Genomic DNA, 15,552 nt, shown 5'->3' on the forward strand with positions numbered 1-15,552 from the left:
GCTGCTTTGACAGTCAACGCTCCAGGGAAGACAACAATAAGTCTGAAATGACAGAACCAAAATCCACAGAATTACTGCAACTGACAGCTACTATATACACATTACTGAATATATCCCTTCCTCTATCAAGTGACTAAGGGTTTACTCAGAAAAATTTGTGAAAAAATTGCAGTTAATATCTCAGATGTGGAATCCTCAAATGCCCCTTTTGTTCGACAAAGAATCCAAAAGAAAAATGAAATGAAAAAAATCTTCTCATTAAAAAAGGTTACCACTACCACTTTGATAATCAATTCACCATTTCATTCATTTTTAAATAAAAATGACAATATAAGAAAGTGGTTGCTTTTAATGAAATGATTTGCTATTTCTCTTCATTGTTTGCCTTTGTAAAATAATACATTTTGCTCACTCCACCTTTGGGACAGACATAAAAAAATGCATTTTGAAGAACTCTGGGAAACAGGGATGGGCATTTACTCACATTTTTTTTGTCATTTCAATCAAAGCTTTAAAACTTTACGTTTTAAATTAATCTGAAAGGCTAAAAAAATGACCCACTCATGCAACTAGTTTTCCATGAGACAAGGACTTCAAAACTTTGAATCCATAATTTTGACATTTTCCTGTTCCAGGCACCTTAATGAACTGTGTGCGCAACAGCCATTACCAAACAGATGATTCTGATTTCCTTATTGCTCAGTTTTTAGAAGTTGTGGGTGACTTTCATGCTCAATTCCTTATTGCTCAGTTTTTTAAAGTTTTGGATGACTTTCATGCTCAAATAAATTACATCTTCTTTAAACTTTTCCAAAGAAAAGACATATAAAGAGCCTGACCTCAGTCTTTCAATCGGCCTTTTTCCAGCGGCGGCTAAAGCCTCCCGCTCTGCCTCCATCACTGGTGCACACACTGATGCTCCACGCTCCCTGGCCTCGCCTCCGAATGCAACAGAGCTGTAAACCACACTGGCTCAGCTCCGTTATACACACTCATTACTATTTCACCAGCAGCGGAACAGCAGCACTGACAGCTTCTGTGTCCGTCGCATTAATAAGAGAAAAAGCAGCATCGCACACACAAGCTTGCAGCGGTTTACCTTTCCAATCTGCCAGCGCAGGCAGGGACCAGGTTCAGACACGGCAGACGACACACACGTCTATGATTACTGACAAATAAATAAGGCTTCCATGGAGGTTTGCTAAGTCCTACAACAGGCTGACAGACATGCTTACTGCACGCCATGAAATTATGACAAAAGCACTGGTGAAAGAAGTAATCCGGCCTATTAATGAAGCCACAAAAGTAATTCATTTAACACTTAAGTGTTGCTTAAGTAAACAAGCGTCTTCCAAAAAGAAATGAGAAAATTACTCACTAAAAGCATATTTTCGATGTGAAATGAAAGAAATGAAATCCTTTTATAGAATAGTGATTACATGCTTTTCTTTTTTCTTTTCTTTTAATTTGACCAGTCTTCCATCTTATGCTTAAGCTAAGTTTCTGTAATTATATCCGTTTTTGGGCTGATAATTGTCTAAAATGCACTGTACTACTGACTTAAAACAAGGTTGGATTGTTTGACAGTTTGTGCTTTAGGAGCGACAGGGATACATCGAGGTGTACGAGCCACAAGGAGTAATTCCCTTTACATTACATATACAATCTGTAAAGGCTTGTTCAAATTTTGCACTGACTTTCAAATCAGCATATAATGTGTAGCATACATAATCATATAACGAAATATATAGGTATATTCACGTTAATACATGTTCAAAAATCTGAATCTGTAAAGTAAGTGTAGCCTTCAAATGAAGTAGTGACATGAAAAAGTACAAGTTCTCGCTCTCAGCTGTTGCCAAAAAGCATAACATTTTATTTTATTTATTTTAAATGCCAATAATTCACACATCTAAAATCATAGCCGTGTGCAGTACTTCAAGTATTCAGGTTTAGGCATGTCTACCTCATTTGCCTGCAGTCTATGCAAGGCAGAGACAGCCTGAACCAGCAACCTCAAAGTCAATCAATGTGATAAGCTTGGAAATAGTGTGCAAAGCAATTAAACTGTCAATAAAAGCCTTCCTCAGCCACTGTGATTGGCTCAAAGTCTGCTGTTGGCAGAGCAACAGTCTGTCTTGTTAGAATGCATAGAGACTAAATAAAGAAACTAAGCAAAAGTGAGGTGTATTTTTATATCCATGTGTGCTTTTATGCAGCAGTTCATGGCTGTTCACATTTATGGCAGCCAGCATGTAATAAAAATATTACCCTCATTATGTTTACTACCTCTTTAGTATTCCTGGTCTCTGAAAAAAAAATGTACAGGAAACTATAACCAGGGTCAAGATTTTAAATGTTTATCTTACCAGATAAAAATGGTTATGCAATAAAGACGTGTAATTTTATGGAAGACAGTGTGCCAAATCTGCAGTTAGAACAAGTAAACTAACAAAACTGTCAACTACGAAGCTAAAAACTATATAGACTGTAGACTAAATATAAAACACGGATGAGATACTGTGGCGTCGCCCATTTTGGAGCCTACAGCCTATTATTTTGAAACCTACAGTCTGGAGTCTGGCCGTTGCCATCCTTGTCTTTTGATATCAGATATTATAAGTGAGGGGTGGATCTGCCTGAGAATTCAAGAACACTACTCAACACTGTAGTAACCTGTAAATAACAAGGTAGCACTGGCCTAAAACATGCCCTATTTTGTTATTTATTTTACTCTAAATAAGACCATAATTTACTAAACAAACTTCATGTTGTATTCAAAAAGTCTTTAAACTTGCCATTGAAGCCATAAACTCATTAGGAAAATGTTTACTGAGGTCACAAATCGAGGCAAAATTAGGATAATTTTCTCATAGACTTGAAAAGAATCTGACCTCTACTTGCAACCAAAGGAGTCGCCTCCTGCTGACCGTTAGGAAGAGTGCAGGTTTAAAGCACTTCTGCATTTGCTTAACTTCTCAGACCCGGAGGTTTCGTCCATCTTTTATATACAGTCTGTGTGTTTAAGCAAGAGTTCAAAATCAAGTTGGACTAAGCTAATGCGACAGTCATAGGTGTATTAGTCTTGACTTAATATAGGAGGAGCTAACTTTGTTCATTATTCTTAAAGAAATTACATTGTGTTAATTTTGCTCTTTTCATTTTTTTACTCCATATTAGTAAGTGCTAACTGTAAGCATAGAAATAAGTAAATACAGTGGAAGCAGCCCTGAAATTGTAGCTCGACTGTTACGAGAAGAGTAACTGAGTGGGATTATGCTATTAAAAAAATGACACATTAATGCACTATGTAATCGTATATTTCAGTATTTCATTTTAAATAACCAATTATTCAATAGATAGAAAGCAGAGAACATGATGTGTTTTTGTTTTGTTTTGTCAGATTGTCCAAAGATGAAAGCACAATTTTAGGTTTCACATATGCCAACAACTCTTGGGTTCAAATATTCAGCTTAAAGATACATACAAACTGATCAACATGGACCTGAGCTCTTGTAGTATAGCTGAGATTTATTTTAGGCTGCCGTTGCTTGCAAGTTGTTACCATCAGTTGCAATACTTGAAACAACTTCCACTTTCATTTTTACTGTACAAAACCTTCATGATCTCTGTATCAGCATGTTCACCAAAGGCTTTTTTGAAACAACTGCAATCCCATTAATCTTGTTGTCAACAGAACAGTGATAAATGATTCCATTGACAACTGCAATCCCATTAATCTTGCCGTCAGCAGAACAGTGATAAATGATTCGATTGAGGATGTTAGATGAGTCAGAGAAATGAACTAATGACTATGTTTTGACTATGTTGACTACATGGACAAACTTGTTTGGCTAAGATGGACGATAGAAAACAAGTTGGCCTGGCTGATTGGTTGGCTGTACAAAGGCAGGCATGGATGAGTGAGTCCTGCCCACAACAGCCTCTGATTCTGAGAGGCAGATAATGCTTGTGAGATTACCGTCCTGAGCCCACCAACAGCCAACAGCCTGACCAATCCGTGCTGAGAGGAAATTACATAACAATGACTGTTCAGCACTCCCGCACCATTCTGCCCGCACCACAATCCCTCTAGCCTGGTTCACTCTTTATCATGAGTTCAGGGTAGACGGCAAACAGATGAGGAGCAGCAGACAGAAAGCCTGGTTATACTATCCTCCCTCCCAACTGCATGCACCTGATAATCCCGAGAGTGATTTATGGGATTGCGTGCGAAGCTATAATGCCGAACACAGAAGCCAGTCTTAGATAACGTAAAGATGTTTGGAGGGCTTTGTAGCCTTCTTGCTTCTAATTATTTCACTGGCGAGAATTACAGAAGTGGGGTGAAATGGACACATGCTGGGATGCTGTGTCCATCTTTCCACATCCTTAGAAGCAGGATGTAGGAAAGGGTAGGGCGTCGCAGGGGGGCGGCAGGCAGTGGTGGTCTTCCTCAGATTATAGCTGGGGGTGGATGATGCTGCTGCTCGCTGAGGCTAGAGGTTGTAGAAAACACGAGGTCACAGCTGTACAAAGCCAAGAGGCGACTGCAGGGCACAGCACACACTGCACTCACTGTAAAGTATACACCGTACATTATGCCAGAAGATAATGTAAAAACTACATAAATTAGAAGTGCAGATATTCTGTAATCTGTAATCATGATTATCTCAATTAAAGGAATATTGTTAGTTTATTGAGCCCTCTAGCATGTCACTTTGTTGAGATAGTAGATTTTCATTTTTACTGATTTTATCCTAATTATGTTGTCTTTAGAGCTGCAACTATTTTCAGTGATTTTTGAACAAACAGTCTGAAACCAAAAGTCAATCAATTCAGATTATGTTCCGTTTCTATGCTGAAAGTGGACAACCTATAGCCACTGAGCTAAAAATTAGCATAAACTCATCGTCATAAGTGCGTACTTCTTCTGAGGTGAGCCAATAACATAAGTGTAAAGAGGAAACTGTGACCATGTAGGGGAAATTGGCCGTTCAAAGCGTACAGTTCTTGGCCGCCGCGCTTCAACCAAATCACTGCACATTCTTCCAAAGGAGGAAAATGTTGCAAAGAAGTGGATGAAATATTTTCTTAGAGACCTGCCTTACATTGTCCTGAGCAGACTGGATGGGCATAGTGACTGTGAGATTTGTGAACTACAATTTTGCTTGATAATTCTACGACAGTATGCACAGCAATAGGCTAACATGTCAAACACAAGACAGCTTACCCAAAATCACAACCCACTTTATTATCTATTTTGCTCAAAATGAGACCACGATTCACAAAATGAACACCATGCTGAAGTGAAGGAGACTTAAAACTAGCAACTAAAACCATAAATTCATTAAGAACATGTTTACTGAAGCGACAAGTCAAAGGAGAAGTAGGCCTACTTTCTAATAGACTTTGATACAATCAGACCTATCTTAGCAACTAGCAGAGTCACCCCCTGCTAGCTATTAGTAAAAATGCACCTTCTGTGTTGGCTTCATTTTCCAGATCTGGAGGCTACATCTTTATATGGTGAGTCAGTTCTAACAGGTGTGTTTAGGGAAATTTTACACCGGAGTGCATACAAAATCAGGGCGATATGGTACTGGACTAGTATCCAAATGTAAATGTAAAAAGCTACAACCTCTGGTGAATAGTGCTATGTTCACCTTACAGCAAAATCTGACAGTGTGTGGTAGGAAAAGAAAGAGCCCCCCTGAAAAATGGGGGAAAATTAAATCAATGCTGCCTTTTTGTTAACACTCCAGCAGAGGGTTTTATGTGTGACTTTTGTTTTGCTCACGTGGCGTACGCTGCACAATTACACCTTGCAGCTGAAGGAAACTATCCCCGTTTCACGAGACGAGCATTACTCCAACATACATTACGCTGCGATCTATGAGTAACTGCACATCCCTGTTGTTCCTATACTGTTGTAAAGATATACACACATCAGAGGTCAGACAGTCCAACACACTCATCTAAACACACATGCAGGCTGTATGACTTGTGCATGTGCTCTGGTTCTTGCTCCTCCACTCGTGTGTGTTAATATGCTCCCCATGAGGCGCTGCAGGCTGTGGTAATTATAGAAGCTCGGCTAGCGGACATATCACAAGAGAAAAGTACATTTAAAGTCGTGTGCTTTTGCGCGAACACAGCACTGAACATACACACAAAGCAAAGCGCACATTGATTGCTGGGTTGATAGAAAGCAGGCACCATCAACCTTTACCAAGCAGGTCTCCTATAAAGAATTATTCATGGTGTTTGGGCACAATTTAAACTGAAATTGTGCAGATGAATGTATCTTTCTTTCGAGCTCTGAATGTGGACTTCAAACATTCTCCTTCTATTGCTTTGTGAAGTAAAAGTCTGCATACTATTAGCAGCAAAGCCCAGCCACACTTAGAGCTCAACAATGCTGAGTTAATCCAACACCCCTCACAGTCACAACTGTAATACCCCTTCCCAAATATAATGGGATGTCGGGCTTAACCCACTTCTCAGCAAAATCCCAGTCCTCAAACAGGCTGACCAGCAAGCCGTCTGCCAGTGTGCCCAATCAACTCTTTGGCAAACGAAAACTCTGTCTCCAGGAGAGCCAAGCGAACAGACGAGCCCGGAAGATGGAAGATGATTATTGTCTTAACCACGCTGAGTTGTCATTATTGGCATTTAATGGCCTGATATAGATGTAAGGCGTGCCAGGCGGGCTCTCAGTGTGACAAGCTGGCCCTGTGTGTGTGCGCACAGTAAGCCAAGGATGGGGTTTGGAAATGGAAATGTCAGTCAGAGGGAAGGAAAGGAGGAGAGGGCCTGAGGGAGGGCGACCGAGTAAGAGGATACAGATCCAGAGAGGGAGAGAGGAGGAAGGGAGCAAGACATTCACATCCCTCCTTTAGACCGACGCTTGTTGTTTGGCTTCTTCCACTCAACTGCTCTTCAATGGCTGCGCTGCACGCGATGTGAACACTCAGCACATAAACCTCTGAGAGGACTATTTTTAACAGCTGTTGGGCATGCATTAATGTTAGATAAACCAAAACAAACCAAAAACGAATACATTTTTTTTAAAATGAAGCCAAGAGATAATTTTTTCCCCTTAAATCACCTTTATGAACATTTCATGCCCTAATTAGAAAGTGCCAGCAGTGAGATGGAAGAAAATTGAGACGGTGGATAATAATATGCAAAAAATATGGAGGAGTTCCTGACCTACACTGTGAGACCACCAGGTTCACCCAAGAGGTTTTTTTTACCCTGACACTTGAAATTGACATATCAGCTATCTTAATTGATCATTTCTTTAGTTAATGAAAACTTTAATAGAACTGTGGAAAATCTGATGTCCAAAGTGGGACCAACTTGCTGAATATGTCGAGCAAATAGTTGAAAAATAGTCCAAAGGTAAATTGTCATACAAATAATAAGAAATAATGATTTAATTGTCTTGTAGTTTGATGCCTCTATTAGTTTTGTGTTACTGATATTAGCGCCTTTGATGCCATCTTTTTGTTACAGAGCAAACAAATGGTCTCCTTCAAGTTATTGGCATCTGTTTTTTTAATTTATATTTGGCTTAAAACCAATATCTGCCCACAACAGTGCTGTGATGTTTGACTTTGCAACTAAATCCATGGTGTTAGTGTCACAAGATGCTCATTGAAATGTAGTGGGTCAAACATTGGAAGTTAAAGATAAGGAGTTGGTGCCATTAAACCAGAACAGTAGACGGGGTGTAAATGATGGTAAAAGATGTGGAAATAGTGACTAAAATATAACATTTGTGGTAGTTTAATCTGGCTGTTATCCAGGCGAGTGTAAATAATCCTCATGAATATGAAAAATGACTGCGATCAGGCGATTATGTGATCATTGTGAGAGGTCTAATTGTTTCAGTACTAAATAAGCGTACAATAGGGCTGCAACTAACAATTATTTCCCCTTTTAATACTCTGTAGACCATTTTCTTGACTAATCGATTAGTTGTTTGGTCTATAAAATGTCAGAAAATGGTGAAAAGTGTCAATCGGTGTTATTTCGATCTCAGGATGTCATCTTCAAATGTCTTGTTTGGTCCACAACCCAAATATCCAGTTTACTCTCAGAGAGGAAAGAGCAAAACAAGAAAATATTTCAATTAAATAGACTGAAATCAAAGAATTTTGACCTTTTTTCTTAAAAAAACTACTCAAGCTGATGAAGCTATTATCAGAAAAGTTGGCAAATAATTGACATTGATAACTGATCAGCTACATCAACATCATGTTAAACACACAATGTCAATACCAGTTTTTGCAAAGCAAGAAACTGTATTTCATTTTCATGTGCAAAAGCATTGATTAACTGAGTGAACACAATGAAGGAAAAACCAAGTTGTTGAGTTAAAGCACCCACTCAGGTGCCTTCAGTTAACCCGGCCTTAATAGACATCACAGCTAACAGCAGAGAGATGGAATGTCAATCATGCAGTCTGTACACACCCACTCAGTCCTGAGAAGAAGTCTAATCAACCAAAAGTGACCTGTGGGGATGAACCACCACAGACAAAGAAAATCACTCACTCCAACATGTAACCTTTCAAATGAGAGTTTTACAGCACCGGACAGCTGTAACGGATCTTCACCAGGGATGAGAACACCACCGACGGCACATAAAAACTTCACATGCTTTGTCTTATGAAACACAGCTATGAGCTTATTCATTAAGCCTCGCAGGACGCCGAGGCTGCTGCTATATAAATGTGACCCAAAACAAGCAAGGCGAGTCTCCAGGGCCGGGATTAGAGAGATCAGACCAGCTGCAAGGCTGCACTGCTGCTGTTGCTACACATGTCAATTACATAAATACAGCTTCCTGTCTCTGCGCCAGCATCAGGACCACTGTGTGCATCTGCTGACGCTGGATTCAGGGCTCAGATGTGCAGGTGCTCTTGAAGCAAACAGGGTGACCGCCTTGTTTGAAAAAAGCGGATCTTAGGGTTGAACCACTTCTATGAAACTAACAATGAAACTAACAATGTATTTGTTTACCTTTAAATATTTCCTTATTATGTTGCACCCATAAATTGTAGATAAAATACACCTACAGTATTCTTGCAAAGGTGTATACAGTCTGTATAGAGTTTTAAGGCTTGTTTACTTCTACTAAAATCTGCAGGTCAAAAATTGATCAGTAATTTAATCTAACATGGACAAAAAGTCAACATATTTAGAAAAATTAAAATCTGAACATCTTCACAACCGGACGACGTTCATATAGTACTGTTGTTTTCTGCAAATGTCGCTCAAACAGAAGCAAACAGTAAATGTGTTGTGAACTATTTTCAGCTGTAGATTTTTATACATTCAGTGTACTATTGGAAAGTTGTAAATGTATGTTAGACTGAGTCAAAACAAAATACCGTGCTTGTAGCTCACTGATGTGCTTTAACGGACAGCATGCTCTATTACATAATGCTATTAATATACTATTGGTTTCATTGTCTCCATCAGATTTGTTGACAACAAGAAAATATCAAATTAGGGCTCAAACAAACAATTGTTTTCAATAGCAAACATGTTTTTTTTCATTTTTTTAAAGATAGGTTTGTTTTAAAGAATAGCTGCCACAAGTCTAGCCAGCAGTCAAAACAATAATGGAATCTGGAATCTTTACATTTGTAAATGCAGGACCAGACATATTTAAATACAATATGACTGACTGGAATATTTAAACAATGGCCTTATTATAATTTCTCAGAATAAGAGGAACCTCCAGAACTTCTTCTCTCTTTATAAGGTCTCAGCAAATTACATAGATGTAATTTCTGCTTAAATGAAGTGCCTTCACTAATGTATTTTGTAGAAATTTGTTCATTCTCTGTTGGCAACAGAGCTTGGGTTTGATGCCAGTGCTGTGTTGGTCCATAAAAAATTTATTAGTGTTCCAAAAGGCACAACTGGCCCACATGTGTAGTCGCTCACGTTTACTGTAAACCTGGTGTTGGCTGTCTGTGTGCCACAGTTAGGAACACAAAGAACACCTGAGAGGTGCAGCCTGCAGCGGTGTTAGCGGGGGACCACATTTGGCTGATTGGTGATGAGTGTGACCTGTAACTGCACCACACGCCGGCGGCCGTTACAAGAGGAGCCATTAGTGACACGTGTGGACACTTGCTGGAAACATTCCACTCAGCACAATGAGAGAGGAACACAATGCTGCCGCGGTGACAGCGCACAGCATCCAGCGCTCACACATGCGACGCTTCCCACCGCCGACTGACTGTCAAAGTATGTTGGCAGAAATGAAAAGCAGTCGAACCACAAAACTGTTGTGACATCAAGCGTTCGTGAAAGACAGATGAATGATGGTCTCTGATTTGTGTCAGATGGAGCCTCGGCTCTGCTCAGCTGCTCACAGCCTCAGATGTTTGCTGCTCTGCATCTGACAGGAGGAACCTCTGAGCCTGGACAGTTTATTAGGTACGCTGAGCTAAAGCTAATGCAGTCTCATGTGAGAGGTTTCAATGTGCAGTTTAAGTCAGAACTGTCTGTGACAAAGTGTGAAATAGAGTGAAACACAAGAATCTGGTAACTTTAGACTCGGTTAAATCTCAAAAAGCGTACAACTTGACTTTATAGCTACAAAGATGAATCAATTAGTTGTATATTATTAAATTATCACCAACTATTTTGATCATTTTTGCTCTTCTATGACATGAAACTAAAAATCTTTGGGCTGTGGACAAAACAAGACATTTACGGAAGTCATTTTCACAATTTTTGGACATTTTAAAAACTAAACAATTACTCTATTAAATGATGAAATAATCAACAGATTAATGAACAAAGAAGGTAATTCTTAGCTGCAGCCATACTTGATGTTAAAAATCAAGAACTTGTGACTAAATTAGAGGCAAGACTGTTATAAAGAAGCATTAATGAAACAGTAACATCCACCCCAGTTAGATATCAGGTTAAATTTTAGCCTTTATTACTTGGAATGACTTAGAATCCTTTTTGTCTGCATCTTAATTACAAACACATTCATCTGGTGGTGCAGACTGTGTAACAGATTTAAAACGTGATGGAGAAGCACCACATGAGATACCATCAAAAGTGTGACTGTCCCACAAAGGAAGAATCTGTAAAATCATTGACAGAACAGTTTAAACTCTGGGTCAGACATCATGCATAACATATATCCTACACTGCGCTGCAATGCATACATTTAGTGCAGCATTTTGATTCGAAATTATTGATTAGTTGTTCATCTGTACTGCAAAAGCATACTGCCTGTTAGTCTGGAGGATAAAATCTGAAGGCCGGAGCATCTCTGCAGCACCACAATGATTTAGTTATTATATGCTGTAACACACTGTGCAAAAAAAAAAAAAATACAGCTCCAGCAATTGGGATATGACAATTTTGACAGTTCAGCTCCAGTGGAGACCTCTCAGTACAATGCGATCCACAACACCGCATCCTACAACCTGTAAGTTAATATAAACCAGTTTCAACAAAAATTAAAACACTGTGGCCTTCATTTAGGTAGGATTTATGGCAGCACAGTTGTTTTATTGTGTTAGTTTCGGACCAGAAGTATCGTAAAGCCTAAGCAATCAAGGCTCCCTGATTGTTTTATGAATTGATTAAAATCTACATTTTATATTTAGTTTTTAATAAATAATATTTTTTTTTTTAAAATAGCCCTGGACCTCATCATCTGTCATTCCTATTATGTGTTAAACCTTTAGAGAATTCATTTTCCATCACTTCCAGTGTTTTACTACAGAGATCTTTTAGTTTAGTTTCACAGTCTCACAGTAGGATAGTTGCAGCTGTAACATTATTGTGCATCCAGAATAGAATATTTAGGCCTCTTTGTTCATTAAAATAACTAGAAAACATGACAATGGGTAGCTGATTGGCAATGAAAGCACAGTTTGTTATTTTTATTATGAGCTGCTTCAGTTAGATAAGCCATCATCAGAGTTTTATTGCATCTTTTTTGTCAGCAACAGGCAGCGGATTTGTTTTTATTATCATTTATTTCAGGCACTGTTATAAGACTTTATAAGTGAACTTTTTGACCTCAGGCGCTCCATCAGTCCTCCTGGACTATTCAAAGGGTCTCTCACCCAACTTATTACTAAATAAAATGCATGAAAACAACTATTTCTGAGGCACATTAAAGCTCTGCTGTGAATAACACTAATTCCAATGCACACACTTTGAGAAAAACTGGTCTAGCTGGCCTTCACTCACTGAGGGGATGATTTAACAACACCTGGGACACAGTTTCTGATTTTACATTCACTTCTCTCAGACATAACATGGTGCAATTATCTGGTTAAAATCTGAAGAGTGCTGAGCTGGAATGAGCCCCCAATATGCCAGTAACACCGCCAGTATAGACCATATAATAACAATAATAATCCCAAATGAAAAGACAGTCTCCTGGACAGCCAACCTGTCCCAGGCAGGATCTCTTTTTCTCTTTTATAGCCACGTCGTCAGAAATACTAAACAAAAAAAAAGTACAATCTGAGAGCTGAAAAACAAACATTTCTTCACCACCCACTATAATTTTGCCTCCTCTCCTGCACCAGCTCGGAGCAGCCTATAATTTCCTCCTTCTCCTGGTTAAAACACACAACAAAAGAGTCTTTCTGTAGATCTAAACAGTTCAGTATTCAACCAGATTCTCCACTCGGTTACATAATGAAGGCGAATAAGAACCTTTTAATGCTTGAGCCGCTTCGTAGCTGCAGTTTGAAATGACACTGCTGCAGGTTTTGCTCTGCTGGAGCCGGTTTGCGTTGATTCGTGGCTCGTATTTCATTCATAAACAGCATAAACAGTTGTTGGAAGAGTGGCTACGGTCGTCCTGTTTGAGGCTGTGTGGACCGCAGCTTACCGATAACTGCCCCGGTCAGCACATTCAGCTTCATCCCGCGGTAAAACCGGAGCGGTAATTCGTGAAAAAAAAAGAAACTACTCATATTCTCCGCTTTAAATGTCGCTATAATGCCGTAGCCTTCGATAAATGTGACATAAAGCTGAGTTAGTTACCGTGGGTGTGCTGTGGGTCTGTCGGTGTCCTGCTTCGTCCGTCTCCGCTGTGTTTACTGTCCGCCGCTGAGTGGTACAGTCCTGACAGCGTAACCTGTCAGAGGGTCACGTGGTCACAGATCGTCTATTGAGGACAGACTCAAGCACTTCCGGTGAGAAATACTTCACCTGTGTTTTCAATTTAATTTCCACCTGTGTCTTTTGTATTGACCGTTTGAAACATTTATTTTTTTTATGTGTGAATCTGTTTTTCATTTCTGGACAAATCTACAAAGTTGACTAAGGTTGAAGAACATTGTATTCTCTCCACTGTCTGATATAATTGTATTATACTTTCTGGTGCAGTGTAGGATCTGAAACCATTGTTCTAGTCACTAGGTAACTGTGAAACTGAATGACTGGATTAAAGTATACATAGAAATAAGAAACCACAGCTGTTCTTAGCAACTACAAAATGTGCATACGACGAAATGAAGTTTCACACCACGTTAGTTGTGGTGGAGGAAGTAAGAACTGTTTTGTACTTTGGTTAAAGTAAAGAGTGCCCAAAATGTACTCAAGTAAATGTATCAAAGACATCATGAGCAAAAATGAACAGGTGGCTAAACATATCACTTTTCTGTCTTTGGTCTAGGCAAGAGGAAAAAGGGGCCACAGCTTTGACCTTTCCAGTGTGCTTGCCCACATGCAGGCTGCGGATGAACGGCACCTTGAGCAGCGCAATGACCGCATCCAGTTGCTCCTCAACGATGCACGGGAGCCTGAAGCGGCGCTGTGGAGGGAGGAGATGGCCCAGACTGCTGCCTTTCACCAGGCATTCCTGGGTGTGCTGGGGAAGCTGGTGGATACAATGGACAGCCAACAAGTTTGAGCAAGCCATCACCCACAGACTGTAATTGTACCTTTCTTTTTTTAAAAGTTTGCATTGTAAATAGTGTTGATTTTGCCAATAAACATTTTTGTGACCTATGTGATTGCATCATAACTTTTCATTTTGTCTGTTAGACACTAGTGGGAAGAGTCAACAGTCTGAAAACAAAAAAGTCTGTGTGCTACCACAGGGTTTCTGCAGGGCATTAATAAGCATAGTCATTAAATTGATTTTGTGAAAATTAAGGCCTTAAATGGCATTAAAAATCATTAAATTTGATTCTCAGTGGCATTGAAAATTCTTTCTGCAGTTTTAAAAAAAAGTGTTTGATAATATATGTAATTATAGACTGCGATTAGTCAGATACGTGCATCTGCGAAGGCATTAAAAAGCACTGAATTTGACTGGCTGATTTCTGCAGAAACCCTGTACTAGCATCTGCATTCTCTAAAAATGTATTTGTTTAATGACATTTAACATGTTTTAACAAAAACTACTTTGTAGTTCAAAATTCTAGTGACTGAATTACACTAATGCAATACTGATTTAGCAAACTGGATTATTCTTAAAACTGTTTTCATGTTTTTGCCTTTAATTTCTCATTTAATCTTGCAAACCTTCACAAATAAAACAAACAACAGCGTAGAAGCATTTGCAAATGTATAAAAGTTTATTCTCAGAATTCAACAAAACAATAGCAGTCCAGGGACCAGAAAAGCTTAAGTATAGCAGTAATAAATTTTATCTGTTGCATGATAAGTACTGCACCAGTGCATCCCGTACATGTCTGCCTCCCTCCTCTATACTGTGTGCCACTGCAGGCTCATGTGCTGCTGCTGCTGCTTCAGGTACATCCCATGAAGTCTCATAAGTCTCCCCATGGTCTTCACACAGATTATGCAGAGCACAGCAAGTCAGCACCATCGACTTCACCAGCTGGGTGTCACAGTCATTCCTTTTCAAAAGGCAACGCCACCGTCCCTTCAGCCTGCCAAAAGCATTCTCAACCACCACCCGTGCTCGACTAAATTCTTGGTTGAACAAATGCTGGTTTGCTGTTAGTCGTCCAGTGTCATGGAATGGCTTCAAGAGCCAGTCTTGCAATGGATAAGCCGAGTCTCCGAGGATGTAATAGCCAGCAGACACCGCACCGATGTTCCTGGTATGAGGTGGGAAGAGGTTTCCCTGGCTGGCTAACTCTCACAGTGTGGACAGTCTCAGAACCCCAGCATCATGCAAGCTGCCTGGCAGTCCAGTAAACACATTCCAGAACTTTCCCTTTCCATCAACAACACCTTGAAGGATTATGGAATGCCAGCCTTTATGATTGAAAGTGTGGTAGTTTTGTGGTAGTTTTGTGGTGCTATGATGGGTATATGAGAGCCATCAATAGCACCCACACAGTGTGGGAGCCCCCACCTGTTCTCAATATGGACAGCCATTTCTCTGAACCTCTCTTCGTTGGGGAACCGGATTTGTTCTGGCACCAGCAACGTTTCTGCCGCAGCACAAAACTGCTGTACACACCTGCACACAGTCGTGATGCTGACTCCAAAGAGATGGCCAATACTTCTGTAGTCCGAGCCAGTGGCAAGCTTCCACAGTGCAATAGCCACTCTCTTCTTT

The 15,552-nt window shown here is 39.7% G+C and overlaps 1 protein-coding gene across 3 annotated transcripts in view; it reads right to left on the reverse strand.

Moving 5' to 3' along the window:
• si:ch211-45c16.2 (mitogen-activated protein kinase kinase kinase 13) overlaps positions 1 to 13,128 on the reverse strand; it is a 36,571-nt gene extending 23,443 nt beyond the window's left edge. The window contains exon 1 of one of the 3 annotated variants that reach the window (XM_035953078.2): positions 13,056 to 13,128. The gene's annotated coding sequence lies outside the window, so the exon portion shown is untranslated. The remainder of the gene's footprint in view (positions 1 to 13,055) is intronic. The other 2 variants (XM_023280799.3, XM_023280803.3) reach the window with 2 other exon arrangements.
• Between the last annotated feature and the right edge of the window lie 2,424 nt (positions 13,129 to 15,552).

The sequence above is a fragment of the Amphiprion ocellaris genome, chromosome 11 (assembly GCF_022539595.1).
Source record: "Amphiprion ocellaris isolate individual 3 ecotype Okinawa chromosome 11, ASM2253959v1, whole genome shotgun sequence".
NCBI classification, from domain to species: Eukaryota; Metazoa; Chordata; class Actinopteri; family Pomacentridae; genus Amphiprion; species Amphiprion ocellaris.